At 39.0% G+C, this 17289-nt stretch overlaps 1 long non-coding RNA gene across 2 annotated transcripts; it reads right to left on the minus strand.

Moving 5' to 3' along the window:
- Window positions 1-2395: 2395 nt before the first annotated feature.
- On the minus strand, window positions 2396-15878 carry LOC136305751 (uncharacterized). Of its 2 annotated transcripts, none has more exons than XR_010725409.1 (5): window positions 15675-15878; window positions 15487-15518; window positions 14709-15036; window positions 5411-5555; window positions 2396-3888 (listed from the first exon to the last, which is right to left on the minus strand). It is a non-coding gene; the product is annotated as an uncharacterized lncRNA (long non-coding RNA). The 2 variants fall into 2 exon arrangements; XR_010725408.1 differs by lacking the exons at window positions 2396-3888; window positions 5411-5555 and adding exons at window positions 10032-10055; window positions 11376-12577.
- Window positions 15879-17289: the final 1411 nt, after the last annotated feature.

The following is a 17289-nucleotide window of genomic DNA, read 5'->3' on the forward strand; positions in this document are numbered from 1 at the left end:
TTTCTTTTCTTTTGCCCTTTTCTCTTTCTTTTGCTCTTTTCTCCTTCTCTTCTCTTCTCTTCTCTTCTCTTCTCTTCTCTTCTCTTCTCTTCTCTTCTCTTCTCTTCTCTTCTCTTCTCTTCTCTTCTCTTCTCTTCTCTTCTCTTCTCTTCTCTTCTCTTCTCTTCCCTTCCCCTTCCCCTTCCCCTTCCCCTTCCCCTTCCCCTTCCCCTTCCCCTTCCCCTTCCCCTTCCCCTTTCCTTCTAACATACAGTACAAGTTTAAGGACTTAGGTCAGAGAAAACTGTTCACATCATTTTGGTGCTAAGACTTAAATCTCCAGCTTTTTCTAACTCCCATTGGGCAAAAACATGAAAGAGAAATAAATATTTACAAGTTGGCATGAGCACAGAGTGAAGAGAGGAACTAAAAATATGCTAGTGGTCTAATGCTGTCCATAAATCACTAGAAAAGAAGAGTGTCTGTTGTCACATGCCTCAGGAATTGCTATAAAGTAGGTAGGGGAGAGAAAATCTATCCACAGGCTAAGTTATATACCATTTTAATAGTGCCTAACCTTTTTTTGGTTGCAGGATTTTCCAAGTGGTGCATACAAAAGACGAGGAGATGGAGACAGAAATAGATAGGGAGACGTAGTAGTCTTTTCTCTCCAGAAGAAAGAATGGGCTTTCCCAATCTCATTGAGGCACTAAGCATAGCGGAGCCACACACACGTACAACACAGCCTAGAGAAATGGGTGTGCTCTATCAGGCTCCCTCTCTGAGAGCAGAATTCATAACATCAGGTTGTTCTCCTGCTACTCAGACAGTCTTGGTGTGAGTCAAAGCCTCTGAATGGGATTCACAGGAACCAGGAGTGAGATGGGGCAACTAATGCAGCCAGTAAGAAATTTTAAGTAGAGAGAATATCTTTGATTTAAACATTATTCTTATCCTCCAAAGAGGATGTCTCTGTAAAATAGGGATCTAAATTCCCAACGTCTATCTGGAACAGGAGGCAAACCAACATGCAGAGTCAAAGCACTGATGGAGACCTACCTTAAGAGCCAAAGGTCATGAGAGGCTGCCAGATTCAATTATTTTTTTTCAGATTATCAGGACTTTTCTGTCCCAATTGAAAGTAAATCAAACAAATTAATAGCAATCATTGGCCACATCAGATAATAACAGTTGTGGAAGAATGAATGCTTGTTTGTTTATTAAAGTTCCTTTCCACATAATCAGCTTTTGCTACCAGACTAAAAAATCCCTGAACAAAATAGGTTTACTGGGATGAAAAAGTCCTTTCCACTGCTAAGTTACCTTGGGGAAATTAACCAAACAAAGCAATATTTCAAAAGAAAACAAATAAATTGCATTGAAATGAAAATGGTGGGGTTTTTAGCAAAGTGAAATAGATTTGATGATTTTGTCCTTGAAATAATCTTGGGTCTTTTCTGGAGTTTGTTAAATCTGTCAAAACATGGACAAGGAAAAGATTACTTTGATTAAAAGTGTATTTTCACTTTAGATTTCCTGGTGACACAGTCAATGATTTCTGCATAGATTTACTTGAAATTATTATGTGAACACTTTTTAGAATATCACTCCACTCTCTCTTGCCAAAGCATCAGCAGTAATAAATAAACTCAATGAAAATGACACTTTAGTTAAGAGAAAGGCTATTAAAAGAGCTAAAAGTGTTTATGATAAACTCTCTGCTGGGTCTTAGAAAACCTCTCTGTGATCAGTATCATATATAGCCTGTCACTGGAAAGTAGATAAACTGCTGAAGTGATACCATCTGGCATATCCTATGCTCCAAATAACAATTATCATCTGAATATACTGAAAGATAACTACATTGTTGATTTTTTTTTCCTGTGGGGCTTTGTCTAAATTACTTTTTATTAAAAAATAACATAAAGCCCAATGGAATTCAACCTGTAGGATTTTTTTTGACCCATGTTAAGGACAGTAAACTACTGACTGATTACCAGAAAATATTGTAAGACATTTCCCTAGGGTGTCTTGTTTTTTTTTTTCTTTCTATCTGTATTTGTAATTACTTTCCTGGCTGCCTATCTGCTTGGTAGCCCAGAAATTGTATCTCACTCAAACCCTACTTGCATACTTTTTAGTTTATTACGTAATACCAAGTTCCTGATTTGCAATGCATAATGCCCTGTCTCCTGTGATAACTTTGTCTCTCTAACAGGACAGATGCTACCTACAAAAGCCACAAGCAGCAAAGTGAAGCAGCCCTTCCTTGTTGTTGCACAACTTTTTAACTGTTTGGCAGGGGAAGAAGGGAGGAAAGGTGTACTGCTGCTGTCCCACTGTTGTATTATCAGCCATGAAACTAGGGGACAGGAGGCCAGGACTAGGTCTGCAGGAAGTCACGTTCTGTGAAGGAAGGATAGGTGAACTGAACACCAGCTTGTTTATACATGGCACCCAGAGTCACTGGAAGAGGCCTGCAGCTATTTAGGGAACACAGAGGATGAAACCAGAAGGAGAATTGGACTAGCAGAAGATTAAAGAACAGGAAGTCCAAAAAGAGCCATAAAGCTAAGGCTGAAGATTTGATTCAAAAGAAGGAACAATCTATTAAAAGACTCTTGAAAAAGATTAGTGTGGTCAAAATAAAATGCTATTTCCGATAAAGAGGATATCATATTCATTTCAGAATTTGTGGAATTGTGGGTTTGGTTTTGCTGGTTTTTATACAAATTAGTCCATGTATTGGAAATTCCTATTTTCTTCAGTTGCTTGTTTACTATATGTGGGTTGTGGGCCCCACAAGTAGAGCTTCTTGTCTCCCTCATGCCCAGCTCCACCAGGTCCAAGTGCCCTGCCTGGCCCTTCAAAGAGCATGTCAGAGACATGCCATGTTCCTTGTTCCTGGGATGAGTCATGCTACCCAAGGGTTTTCCGGGAGGAGACAGTCACCTAGGAGGTGCCCGGGAGGTACAAGAAGTTGCCTCAGAGGAGAGATTGAGGACTTAGGAGAAAACATTGGAAGATCAAGGACTTAGGAGAAAACATTGGATGCAGTGGGAGAATCTTGTCCCCACCACAGGAGGCTTTCTTCTGCCAGTACACCATTTGCTGTCTCTAAAGTAGTCTCCCTGATTACCCACTTTAAGGCAAAAACTCCTAATGAATATATCTAATAATAAAATAACTGTAGTGAAACTAGTAAGTGGAAAACTATCTCCCAGGTTAACAGCTCTTCTGTTAGATAGGTTTTATTTATGCTAGGCTGGAACCAGTCAAAAAAGCTGCTGTGTTAAATGTACAGGCTGTATATGGCTGCATAAGCCCACTTTACTGAGGCTAACTTTATCAGTCCTTGACCAATGTTTACCTTTACCAATAAGACTACTGTAAATAATTAAAAGACTTCTTTGTTTCCTTTCTAGTTTGTGTGTTGTAGGGCTGGTTTATTGTTGTTGGGTGGCAAGTTACAAGGATTTCCTAGGCCAGCTCATTTATTTTATTTGGCTATTGGGCCTTGTTGCCATTTGGAAATTTCCTGATTTGAGTTGTGTTTTCTGGGCTGTTTTCAGAGGCCTTTGAGCATGAGCAGTGTAAAGGGAGAAACTTTGATGGTTAATAAAAAACTGTGGCTTTTGGGAAAAGCCTCACACAGCAGCCCTGCTGCCACCGTTCAACTCGTGGTATCTGACATCACCAGCCTCCTAACCCTTCATTATCCTGACATCATTAAACAAAGGTTGCTAAAAGTGGTGTGGGAGATCAGGAGATGAAAAGCAGAGGCCACCTATCAATAATAACTTCATGAATACTTATGGTCCCAAATGAAGGCATCATCCTTCTTAAAATATGCTGGGAAAAAAAAGACGGAGAAATCCCAAAGAAGGGACCCCAGATGATGGCAGAGACCTGAAAAAGAACAAATAATTGACACCAACTCTTCCTGGTCACTGGGTGGGTCCTAAATACTAGGTCATTTTCCTCCTGATAGTGCAGTGTGAAGAAGGTAGAGAGTTTGAAATTAGAAATATCAACAAATACATTATTGATGGCAGGTGGAAGGAATTTCTGGTGGCAGAGACCTGAAAAGTGTTTTAATGCCACCCATGTCAAAGAGAGTCCACATGGGGGATAGTCAAGAACTGTCTGGATGCAATCCTGAACAATGTGCTCCAGGGTGACCCAGATTAAACATGAAGGCTGGACCAGGTCACCCACTGTGGTACTAGCCAACCTGACTAATTCTGAGATTCTGTGATTCACAAAATTAGTGCAAGATGTTAGTATTGGTTTCCTCATTTGCCAGATCTATAGAAGAGGTCTATAAGATAATGTGTAATAATATGGTACAAATGATGAATTTTGCATTTCCCAATCTGATTATTCTACTCAGCCACACTCTGATTCTATATCACAAGTTCAAAAATGAACCATACACTTCCTCCTACCTTCAAAGCCCTCTTAAGAAAACATGACCATTCAGGCCAAAGAACAGATGAGGCAATTCATAGTAAATAAGTCTAAATCCAGCCTGATTTTGTTCAGTCTGTGTCCTTTCAGATGTGACAGCTGATGGTGCCAGTTAGTATGAACCGTGCCACTGCCTCTGTGCTACGGCTGTATTTTGCAGGCTGGAATGCTGAACTGACAAACAGGTTTTGCTGTTTGCCATGTGCTCCTGCATTTGCTCATCCATCTGGATTGATATGCCTAGCAAGAGATTAGCTCAACAGGCCCTTGATCCTTTGCAAAGGCCTCTAGGCAGTTCCGTCTCACACATGATAAATAATAAATAACATTAATGGAATGCCAGGAATGTCATTAATAATTTTCAGATATGTAATTCATATTTAGAAGCATTTCAGACATTATAAAATGCTCATGGAGTGTTGACATGGAAATGATTGTCTGAGTGTGTGACAATGAAGGAATCATGGCCAGTAAGAATGTGTCACAATTGTTGTCCGGCCTTTTTTAGGGGAGAGGGGGGGTTGTTGCTATGTTGCTCTTTTTTTTACCTGAGACTAATTAAAACTGACTGAAAACTTGACAGATGAACACTGATAAGAACTGAGCTTATAACTTAAAAGCTCATGACCATGAACAGGACTACTGAGGTTGTTCAAGGCTAACGATATCAATACAAGTAGTTCATGCAAATAATGAGACTCTGGACCTAACAAATGAGTCATTACAGATGGTCTGAATGTAAAATCAATTGACAGCAAATGGGTCCATCGAAACATATAAATACTATGCAACAATTTGTATGGAGTAATGTCACTAATAAATGACTAGAAGTCACAGAGAAGGCTAATAAAATTGTTATTTACCATTGAAACACAAAATAGCACTGGCAGCTATATGCATAAAAATATAAACAATCAAGTTGCGCTTTTGACTGCGTTGGGGGCAATTTAGTAAAAATTACCTCAGACTATTAGAAACACCTCCTCAGTTACTGAAGTTGGACAATGATTTTTCAACGCAAATCCCAAATCTCTGAACCACCTCAGCTGATGCAAGATTTTCTTGTTCTGGCATCTTGTTCATGTGATATCAGAAACAGGCTTGGCCTACAATGAAAAGTCAAAAGGTTTTACAGGTTTATTCCTGAAAATTGATGTCTGACATCCTAGCAATGTCAGACAACTAAAGCTAAGCCCGTAACAAAAATATCTTTGTGATAACCAGAGGACCAGTATTTTGTGGATTGAAACTTAAGGGAAGATTTTGGTAGCAGTCTGAAGACCAGCAAATCCTTGTGCTGGAACAACCCCCTGGCCAGCTGAGGGCAGGAGTCCATCTGAAACAACAGGTATTTAAATGCAGGCATTCCTAGATTGGTATCTGTGCTCACATTGTAGTCAATACAATCAATTGTCCTCAAGACATTGCTCAGTCTTTGACATGGTTGTTGTCAACCCATGCAGAGCATCTCTCCTGATACAGACACCGGTTGCCATTCCAGTAATGGAGCTGTAATGGATGGGTCCCCAGCGGTGTGTGGATCCTGAACCACCTCTGCCAGCCTTATGCAGATGTTTTGGTTAATACAAGGCATCGAAGATTAGATGCAAAGAAATTTAGAGGGATTTTCAACTGGTGAAAAACAGGAGTCCACTTCAGGCTGAGTGCTAGAAGGTGAATTTTATTTTTCTTTTAATAAATTTCACCCTGTTAATCCTTTCAGTAATTCCAGAGGACAAGATTTGTGTTCCCTGCATTTGGGAACTGGGAGCACAAATCTCCTCTGGACACTTCCCGCTGGCCACTGTATGAGACACCCCATAGTACTCAAAATGTCTGCTTAGAAAATGCAGATAAGACAAAGGGCTTTGGGAAGACCTTTGCATTTTCCAAGTGGGTTTGATGATACAGGTTTTAAACTGTATTTGTCTAAAACAGTTTTCTTTCTACTATCCCTGAGATACCTTAGCTTACCTCTCCTGGCCTCCATCTGTAACTCTAGGGGTCATATGTGTCCCAAAGTTCCTGCAACATTTCTACCAGCCATGAGGATTTTTTTGCATACACTAGAATATCACAAATAGCACTGAGAACTTATATTTAGCCAACTGAACCAATGGAGACCACTGTTAAAAAACAAATGGCATAACAGATGGAGTTGTAGGCAGCAATAAGTGTAAAGGTTATTTTTTGGACCACTGGATTTGGACCAGCAATGAAAGACCTTACATTAAACTACAACTACTCAGTTCCCCTCAAATAATTAGTAGGTACAATTTAGATGCTGTTTTCAATCTCAGTTTTGAAACAGTTATTTCAAGATGATGACACAAAAGAAGACAGGACCAATTTCATTCATGGGAGCTACATAATATTTGAAGTTCCAGTCACAGATATGTAATAGATAATCCCCATCTCTACCTCTTTCCATGCTCCTCTCTTTAGTAAATGTCAAAACACTGTGATTCATATCTGTGAGTAGGTCTTTGCAAATTATTTGAACAGGTTTTAAAATTATTTTAACTGGTGCTTAGAATACTGCAACTGTACAATGCTTCTGTTTCTGAAACTATGCTTGAGTAAGAAATCAAACATACAGCAAGTGCCTAGAGCTCTGTAAAATGTACAGATACAAATAATTGTAAAAAAACTCCAAAAAACGTTAATGCATTTGTATTCCAGAAAACGAGAAAAGAGTTTTCTTCTTTTTCCTATCTTTTTGCACTATCAATCTCCAGGGAGATTGGGATTTTTTTTCCTTCTTATACTGAGATTATTTTTCAATGTTAATACATCACAGCACTGAAATTAAATATTAGATTAGTGGTAATTGATATGGAAAAGAAAGAATATATATAGTTCATATCCTTTGTTAGGTAGTAGAGAGACAACTAATGGGAAAGACATGACTGGTTAGAACACACACAAAATACTACAAAAGTCATCAATTTTCCTGTTACTTCAGACATGTAGCATGGCATTAGGATTGTGATAATACTTTAGGATCTAAACTGTGCCATGAAACACTCTAAAATGAAACAGAAAAAGGAAGTAATTTTAGAATATTTTGAAGGTATCTTCATAAAGTCATGTACTTCAGCATAAGTGTAATAGATGTTTTCTTATACTAAGTATATGGAATATATATTACTTTCAAAGTAGAATGATAGGTGATGAATGAGAGGTTTTCCTGAGTTCAATGCTTGAAACCTAACTAACCCATCAAAATGCTCTTTATTTATAGGAGGTAGATCTGACCTTTACAATAACAGCATTGAAGGGTCACTCATCCTGGAGTCCAAATTAGAAGAAATCCCCAGAATTTTCTGATGTCTGTCGTAAGTCTCGACAAATATTTTTAGGCCATGATATACAAGACCACAAAGTCTTTTCCACTGTGCCTTTGGCCCAGCTTTCTTAGAAATTATCTTATGTAAGATCATGTAAGACACTGAAGCTAAGGCTTCAGATCCAGATAATTTTAAGGGTGTCTTCTAAGTCAGATGAATGAGTCGCTTGTGAAATTTCCAGAGTTTAGTCATGGAAAAGTTTCAGTGTTATCAAAGCCCAGGACATTTCTCTTAAAAGCCCCTCTACCTCAGATTAACCTCCTTTCTCATTTAAACACAGACATATTTAATTTATTTCCAGGCCATCATACTGCCTCCAGTGCTGGTGTTAATAGTCATTAGTCCCAAACTGTTCCACAGTCACTACAGCACCAGCCAAGCCTCTAACTTTATACAGCTTCAGAAAGTTTTACTGTAGCCTGCTCATTTTGAGAAGAGGAAAAGGACTCGCACTCTGACTCACACAAATTTCACTGGGAATTATTCCACTTAGGTCAAGGGGAAAGGTGTCTCTTTCAAAGACACAGTGCCTGCTTTAAGAAAAACATGGATAATTCTTTGAGGGTGTATGCTTATGTTTTTCAGTTTCACACATGGAAGCTAGTACAACATATAATTGAAAACATAAATAATTAATGTATTACTGGCACATGAGTTAGATGTAGTTTCTTGAGCTGTTGGCTCACACCGGTGGAAACAGCAGGGTGGCATGTTTTTCATGTGGTTTAAAACCCAAGCTGTTTTAAATATTACTGAGCACCAAGCAAAGTAGTAACTTAAGTCCATTAGGCTTCCAAATAATTTCCTTCTTGGATTTTACCTGGGACTAGCCAACTAAAACCAAAATATTCTACTCATCCTTCTGGAATTCTTTAGTAGATTTGTAGGCTTTCTGATGTGCTCATTTACATACTATCTGACAAATAACAAGTTCATTGTTGTAACACAGATATTCCCCTTTAGCAAACACATCAATGACATTCAGAGTGTCTTGTTTAAATTCCATAGGAGGTCTGTAACAGGACCTGACTGGAAGGTTAGATCTTCTCAGGCCTAGACTTTTATTTGAACAATTCCTATTTAATTTCCTGATGACTAATTCATTAGCATAAATTTTTCCCTTGTAGTGGTGAAATAAACCCAAAGGACAATCTCATAATTTCTCTGGATTCTGCAAACCTAGTAAATATTTTCAGTATCAAGAGCCTGAGAAAGCAGACTGAGTCCAGCTCCACAGCAGCAGAAAAGTGGCAAGCCACCTGTGAATCTCAGAAGGTTCAGAGGTTCAGTTTGAGGACCTAACAAAAAGTTCAAATACTTGTACAGAGTTTCTCCAAACTATCTGCACCCTCAAGAATGCAGACATGGGCCTCTTGAAAACAGACATTTTAGTTCAATTTCCATTAGTTTCTGTTTCCTTTTATTCTAGAAATGCAACAAAATCTGCCTTTGTTTTGAGTTTGGATTGTTTTTTGTTTGGGTGTTTTGGGTTTTTTCTTTGGCTTGTGAGGTCTAAGTGGAGCCAGAAGCACCACTCAGAAGCACAGATTTACACTGAAGCAAAGTACAGTGGGGCCTTTATCTAAACTCATCAAGGTTTGGTTTGAATTTCCAAGAGTGTGACTGTGCTTGTGCACCCACACATATGCGTGTAACTTATTTTTCAGTCTATACTTGCTGGCTCATTCAGAAGGGATGCTATTACAAATAATTCCCCACAGCCCCCAGAGATGAGAAAGTAGCCACCTGGTACCTCAACATGTTGCTATTTGAACATTTTTCATTAAGACCCAAGAATCCAGCCAACTCAGAAATTGCTTTCAATACCTGGTTGCCTCCAGGACTGAAGGAAATTGCAGCTACCCAGCGTGGATGTCGGTGGGCTCAGTATGCTGCTCACTCAACTGCCTGTCTGGGAGGGAAGGCTGCTGCATGTTTAGGGAGCAATTGCTGATGCAGTTCTTAGCATTGCTATCTCTAAGTCATACACTTTAAAGAGCCACTGAATTGGCATCATTCATTCACTCTACGTGTGTCAGGACAGGGCTCCATGGGAAGGCCTGCAATGATTGATGGAAGTAGGACCAGTCCATTACCTTTTCAGTGCATTGAGAGGGTGGGATTGCAAAATGTTATCCCACTGCACAAAGCACTGATTTGGCAACCATTGTTTAATAATTATATAAAAAGATAACAGGGCTTTATTTTTCTTTGCTTACCCTAATATTTTTGGTGTTTTTCCTCCTCTGTCATTTCCTCAAAAAAAAAAAAAAAAAATTGACTTTTCAAAAAAAAGCTGGAAAGAATTCCCACCTTTGAGTACTAAGGTTATTGAGAACAAAGGTTCAGTATCTATTTTACCTTCTGCAATCCAAAGAAAAAAAGAGAATGAAAATTCCTTTCATGCTTTGCACCAAAGAAAACCCAAGAGGTATCTGATTAGCTAGAACTTTTGAGAGTGTTGCCCATAGACATGTGATTAGTAAATTGGCACCATAGTGTAACACCACTTTCTTAAAATTTTTCTTTTTTTCAACAAAATTATTCAGTAAATATCATGACCTTTTAACCTTTTACACCTTTCAAGGGCATACGAGTATGAAAAAATAAGCACAGGAAAAGTTTTAGAAACTTATATTGTCCTGTCCAGCAGATGCACAGAGAAATCTCTCAGATTTTCTAAATATAGCTGGTTTTAGTCACAAATTTTGAACCTAATAGCCTTAACACATTGTACAAAAATATTTGCTCAGGTTCATTGTTCACAAGCATTTTCCTTTCACCCCTCCTTCCTCCTGCCCCATACTTTCTCTCCTTAACTAAACACATAGGAAATTAACGAAGTCTATGACCTAACAAGTGGCAATTCATAAATTCATTAGATTAAAAAAGACTAGTAACATAGCAATTCCTTTAATAGGTTTCCTTCCAATCTCCAATTTACATTTCTGTCTGCCCTGGCAAAGATATTACTTCGTTAAGACTTTTTTTTTTCTTCCCCTAAATTAGAGAAATGTTAATGACTTCTCTTATTTATTGCTTCCATATGCAAGTAGTTATCTTTCTTGCAAATGGAAATGAGACCCAAAATTGCAACAAATGGGGCCAAGCCGCTGAGTGCATATGTTCCTTTTTGGAGAAAGTACATATGCCTGATCGAATTAACTTTAACCTCTCTGTCCATTGAACAGACATCCTCTAATGTGGGGGCTTTTAAAACTGTTCTCGTTAAATTTATTTTGAATCGCTGAGAACACTCTATCACGGTTTCAGCAAATAACCTCTGATAATATTAAACACCTGGTAAGCACAGTACCCAAGGGACCCCGCGCTGCCGTGTTTGACCTGTGACCTCCGGCAGTGAAGTTCGGCCCTTGTGATCCACTTGGATTCAGACAAGAAAGCTATTCTGAAGGAAAACACCTGCTTGCGAGGGCTGACCCCAAGCCAGTGCATGGCTGAAAAAAGTCAGCTGGGTAGAAAGAGACCAGAGCCCCATGCAGGTGTTTCCTACAGCACCACACACTTTAAAAACAAATAAAGGATAATGTGGGTAACATTTAGGCACTCTCTCACCTGTTTATTTGTGTGTTGCTTGAGCTTGTCTCAGTGAATGCCAAGGAAATGAAGAAGAACTTAGTGATTCTGCTTTTCTGAGGCTCCAGGGACTAAGATTTGTCCAGCAGAGAACCTTATCTTGGTGAATTTTCATGAGACTTAGAGCTATGGCAAGAGACAAATCTGGAGACCTCATCCTTTCTTTCCTACCCATAGCCTTTGGTGCAGTTTCCATGTTCGGAAAAAAACCAAACAAGAAACAGTGGATGACTTCTTCCTTGAGAGGGCTTTTTCACTCCTATTTTCCTGTTATTGAGATGTCCTTTCAGATATCTACCTCTATTTTAGAAATGGATTTTAAATTAAGGGTTAAACGCACCAAAACCAGAACCTCTTGCTAGGAAAGAGGAAGATGAAAAACCTTCACTTGTTAAGGTTTTCACAGCAATTCAGTTTATGCAGTGTGATAATGACTCTTTTTAAGTAGAGTGGGCCCTACTTTCGGTCGGGTTTTTTTATTCAAATGTCACATTGCTTATTTTTGTCAGCAGGTCTACACAGTGACAGGGCAATGAGTGGAAAATATTTAATCTATCTCTTTATTTATTGGGTATCACAAAATAAGATGACAGGGATGGAAACCTAACCCTTTTGAAATTCTTCTGTTAATTTCTTCGTACACTTTTCTCCAAGGTCCCTGTTCAATGAGGGACTTGAATGTTTCTCAGTCGCACAGCCAAGTGCTGTCAACACACCTCCACTCACCTGATGAGAGCACCATCAGCTAGCATAAATAAAACCCTTCCACTCCCAACAGTCCCGGACCCCGGAACTCTGAGATATTAAACAGTCAATTCTGGACTATTTAAAAAGAGCTGGGTGGCAGCAGTAGAGGGAAAGGAGAATTCTTCTGCAAGAAAAATTCAGCTATGACTTGACAGAATTCATTTCATCTTGACTTTTTATAGCCCTCAGATCTGAATTGCTTTCCATCACTATGTCAAAGGCAGGGTTGTATGCCTGCCCCAGATATGAGGGACAGTGTGCCTTGCTCAACTAGTTTCATTAATACAACTAAAAAAAAAAAAAAAAAAAGGAAGAAAGGAAGGAGAGAAAGAAAAAAAAAAAAGAAGAAGGAAGGAATTATTGGCAAGCAGAGTGGTACTTTCAATTTGTCTTCATCTTTTGCCCAGCATCTTGAGTCTGATAAAGAGCAACATCTGAAAACAATCATTGAAGCATATTAGGGTTTTTTTCCAAGTCATATCAAACTACAGTGTAATAATGAGACATTTACTCTGCAGTATTTTAGGGTTTAAACAATTTGCAATCTACTTCCAAGATGACTGAGATGGAAGCAGGAAGAACACAAGTTCTTTAAGTAACTTCCTCACTGTTCCCTAGTCATACACTGGGAACACTTGACACCCAATTGCATTCATCCTGCTGGAAGTAAATGCAAGTTATCACTTCGCATAAGGCTCTTGGTATGATTTCTGCCAGGGCTGATAACAATGTCCTGTTTCTGATGAGCCTCTGTCAGTTTCATTTAGCAGTGAGAATGTCAAATTGTCAAGTGTTTTTAAGAGTGGAAGGTGAGAGACAACCAGTACCAATTTCACTTGGAGCCAGAGGGTTGAATCCCCCCCACATGTCCTCACTATACAGGGTAACTCAATGTGATGGGAGGCTGTAGCCACTGGAAAAACAGTGAAGACATTTTTTAAGATTACGCTCCTGGGAGTGTTAGAGGACAGTATCTTTGCTTATTCTTTAGAGAAACTCCAGGCTGTCTCTAACAACAGCATAAAAATGAAATTAAATCCAGACATTAGACCTGAATATTCCTAGTCCATCTGTAAGTCCTCTGTTCTTCAGGGACTTCCTTCTGCCTGCCTATAGCACTCCTATTGCTTTAACTTGCCTACGGTTCCCAAATAGTGGTGCACAGTTCCTTCCATTCAGAAGGAAATCCGTCCTATAAAGAATCACAATAGGTAATCAGGTTGTTTATTCTGTGCTCACACATTGAAGTACTGAGAGTGCAACTAGTCAGGTCCTAGCATACAAATGTCTACTTTGCACCACTGTCTCCAGTAAGGCTTCCTGGGCTGAATGAGCAGCGGTAGTTGAATTTATTTCAGCTGAATTCCACTAAGGTCTCCTATACTTCTTGCCAACAGACAAAGCAGGTGCCTCTGAGGTTCCTGATAATTTAAATAGGCAGAGAAACACCTCAAACAAGGGGGTTGCCTAGAAAAAAAAAAAAATTAAGAAGGATTCAGGCTTAGAATTTAGGACTGCTGATAGTAACCTACACCCTTTTGCATCTCTCAGGGAATTTTTCAGGCTGAGCCTGGTAGGGAAGCCAGCCTACTACGTCACCTTTTTACTGTTCTGTAGCCAAGAGACATGTCACCCTTCAGGACTATTAGCTTGGTAGCTTTCACTAGAATATGAACAACAAACACTTCAGAAAAATACCACCATAAAGACAGCTTTCCTCTTTATTAAACTTTGTCTTATGGTTTAACCTCCAGTAATTAACTTCCCACACTCTCTGTTTTAATAGCTTCCTCTTCTGCTCTCCACCATCAGCTGCTTATTCCAAACCCCCTCTTCATGAGCAGAGGCCCACTTGAGCACACAAAACACTTCACCTGATACAGTCCCAGGATTATCCTTTTATTTCCCATGTGCTGGACACCAGTTTAGTTTCTTCACTGCTTCTTTTCTCATTCATGTTATGCCATGGCGTTGTCCACATGGCAATCTCAGTTTTCAGCTGAGAACTAATCTTAGCAGGAGCTTTTCAATAAAGTTTTATTCACTGTTTTTCAGTCTGAAATAATTACTACTGTCTCCCAATTTCTAGGTGTTAATGACAATTCTGTGAGAAGGGAAGGAGTAAATCATAAAGAGGCTGTGTTTTCTCTTTCCTCAACATCTGTCTCAAGTGCTCTGCCTAAAGGGTTCCATTGAATTTAGGAAGGGTTATTTATTCATTTTAAATTGATTTTTTTTCCTCTTGTTTTGCTCTCATGAGTAAAATAGAAAAGGAAAACAGCTGTTTGAGATAAAATCATCCTGCACAACAGCCACTCGATAACAAGACTATCCAAATTGTTAACAGTAAGGATAAAAGTGAACAAAGATTTTTAGAAAATATGTCTTTCTTTTGGTCTTGGGCATATGCTACCCTCTAATTAATGTAGTTAGGGCTTTTTTCATCACTGCAAAGGTAAATTTTTCCAAGGATGCTTAATGCAGCCGTTAATGAAGCAACAGGTTTAAGAGATAGAGCTGAAGTGCAGTGAGTCATTAACTTTGGTACAGCAAAGGTATACTTACCTTACTAAGGTTTTCTCTAAAGGGTTTAAAGATGCAACATATTCATATCATGCTAAACCATCTGGATCGGGTTTGGAGCAGAAAAAGCACAATTCAAAATACTGCTTTCTATGATACTCAAGAAAGCATAGATCTATGCAGGCATGAAGGGATTCCCATCAGGATTATTTCCTTTATCATGTCCTTTGAAACATCATCCTGATTTTCTAACATTGGGATTTCTTCTCTCCTCCACTTATAAGAAATCTGTACGACTACAAATGAAGAACAAGTGGGACACAACCACAAAGACTAGGAGACAGGCTGAACTCCACTGTTAAAACAAGTTCTGAAAGAACAAAAAAAGAAAAAATAATTGATAGACCTTGGAAAGAAAAGCAGCACCTCTCCAGTTGCTCTCTAATCAGTCCCAGGTACAGATTTATTATGGGCTAAGAAGGAAAGCAGAATTGCTTTTATTACTGCCTGCCAAATGCATAATTGTAGCTGTTTAGGAAAGAATGTTCTCCTTTTTCCAAGCTTGTTGGAGTGGTAAATTATTCTTTCCTTAGTTTTGTGGAAAAACACATTCTCTCTGGACAGTAAACCTGATACTACACATACTTTGATTTTACGCCATTTCTATTAAACAAGTTTAGCTGAGTAATATGTGATCTCCTTTGGTACTACACATGTGTATAATCAAATCAAAGGCCTGACACAGTTCTCTACATAACATGCAGTATTTTAAATACTGTCTCATTCAGACAACTGGTGATGAATTTACAAAAGCTCTTACCTGCCATTCTGGAAAGGTTCACTCGAGCAACTCTGCAAAGGCAAAGAGAAAGAGAAGGAAAAAGAAGGTGCATAAATTATTGTAGCCCTGGGGCAGTGTGTGAGTTTTACAGGGCTATTTATTTTGCTTTTCAATAAAAATGTGTAATAGACCCACTGGACCTATTACTTGCCCACTGGACCCATTACCTCTATTGAACAAGGGTAGCATAGCTTAAAGAGAGGGGTGATTGGCAGCCAAGCTTCCCCCAGTCCAGCCAGGGCTGCACCAGGGCTGCAGCTCCTGCTAGCCTCCTTTTCACCTTCCCACAGTGAGACAATGCAAAGACAGACAGGGAGGCTGCAGGAGGCCCTGGTATTAGAACGGCAGCAGAAAAGTACATTATGGCCATGAAGAAAAGCAGGTGTGAGCTTTTTGTTTTTCAGCCAAGCATCTTCACAACTTGACGCTGTTTAACAGGGCAGGTCTGGCCAGGCAGAGCTGCAGCTGGGGCAAGACATCCTCAATTAGGAAGGGACTAATGGTAACGTGTCCTTCCTGAGGTCTTGATCTAGCAAGGTGCTGAGCACCAGGACCCCAGCCTGGCCAAGCATAAAGTACAGGCTTACATACTTAGAGTTAGGCACATACAAAAGTGCTCTCCAGCTAAATCTTCATGTTTCCAAACTCGGATTACATTCTTGTCACAGTGTTCAGTACTTTTGAAGGTTAAACATATTTTACACAAATATTCAGACTTCATGCAATTGCTAAATAACTAATGCCCATAAACACAAAAAATTAGGAAAACATGTTTAATATTGGCAATTGTAAATTAAATTTAAACTAATATTAAAACTTACATTGACTATTAGTTAAAGCCTTACATTACTGATGTCCTCTTTCTGTTGGTACAAACGGACACAGAGACAACACCATACTTTGCCTGTATTCTTACCAAGTCCGGTATGTGGCAGGAATGTGAAAGTACCCAGCAGATTCTCAAGGAAGGTCTGCAGAATTACAGCATTTTTAGAAGAAAGAGTAAGAGAAATCTTTTATTCTTAACTTACGACATCACTAGAAAAATTCCTAGAAAATTCATTCTCACACTCCATGAATTTTGAAGGTTCAGATGTGTTTCTCCTGGGAAAAAAAAATGGGGAAATAAATTGTAATAACATAAATTCTAAACACAAAATTCATAAATAGAAGGAAAACTTGTTGGGACTTGGGGTTTTTTTTTCATTTTGTTTAGTTGGTTTGTCCTGGGTTTTTTTAAAGTTACTTATTTTTAAGTTATGTCAAGCCCATCAAGGATGCATTTTATTTAAATATAATACCAAAATCTACCAGAGCAGCCATAAAAGACAGTATTATGTAATTCAACACCCACAGTTATGAAATGTTCTGTGTGCACAGGCTTCAAAAACTCTTTCAAGGAAAATAAGCATTCTTACTTGAGTTCTACAGTTGTGAAAACTGATGAGAAATGGTTTACTTGTCCAAGGAGATATTGCCTGTCATTGGAATGGAAGGAGAACTCTGTTCCTTCAGCACACAGAAATTGCAGTTCCATTGCTGTTGCAAAAAGTTTCAACAGATTTGCTCCAGTTTACAGTACTGAAGCCTTCTCAAAATCCCTCCAGAACCAGAATCTCTCATTCACTTGTGTTCAGAACCCATCAAGAATCTCTTGGTGGTTTTTTATGAAGATACCTCATATCTTGATCTGCAGAGTTGCGTCAAGGCATAATGGAGTCCTCATATCTCAGCCACTCCCCCTGCTACCTGTACCTTCCTCAGTCTGTGCTGCATCAAATA

The sequence above is a fragment of the Chamaea fasciata genome, unplaced genomic scaffold (genome assembly GCF_029207755.1).
Source record: "Chamaea fasciata isolate MVZ Bird 193981 ecotype frontalis unplaced genomic scaffold, bChaFas1.0.hap1 SCAF_622, whole genome shotgun sequence".
Classification (NCBI taxonomy): Eukaryota; Metazoa; Chordata; class Aves; order Passeriformes; family Sylviidae; genus Chamaea; species Chamaea fasciata.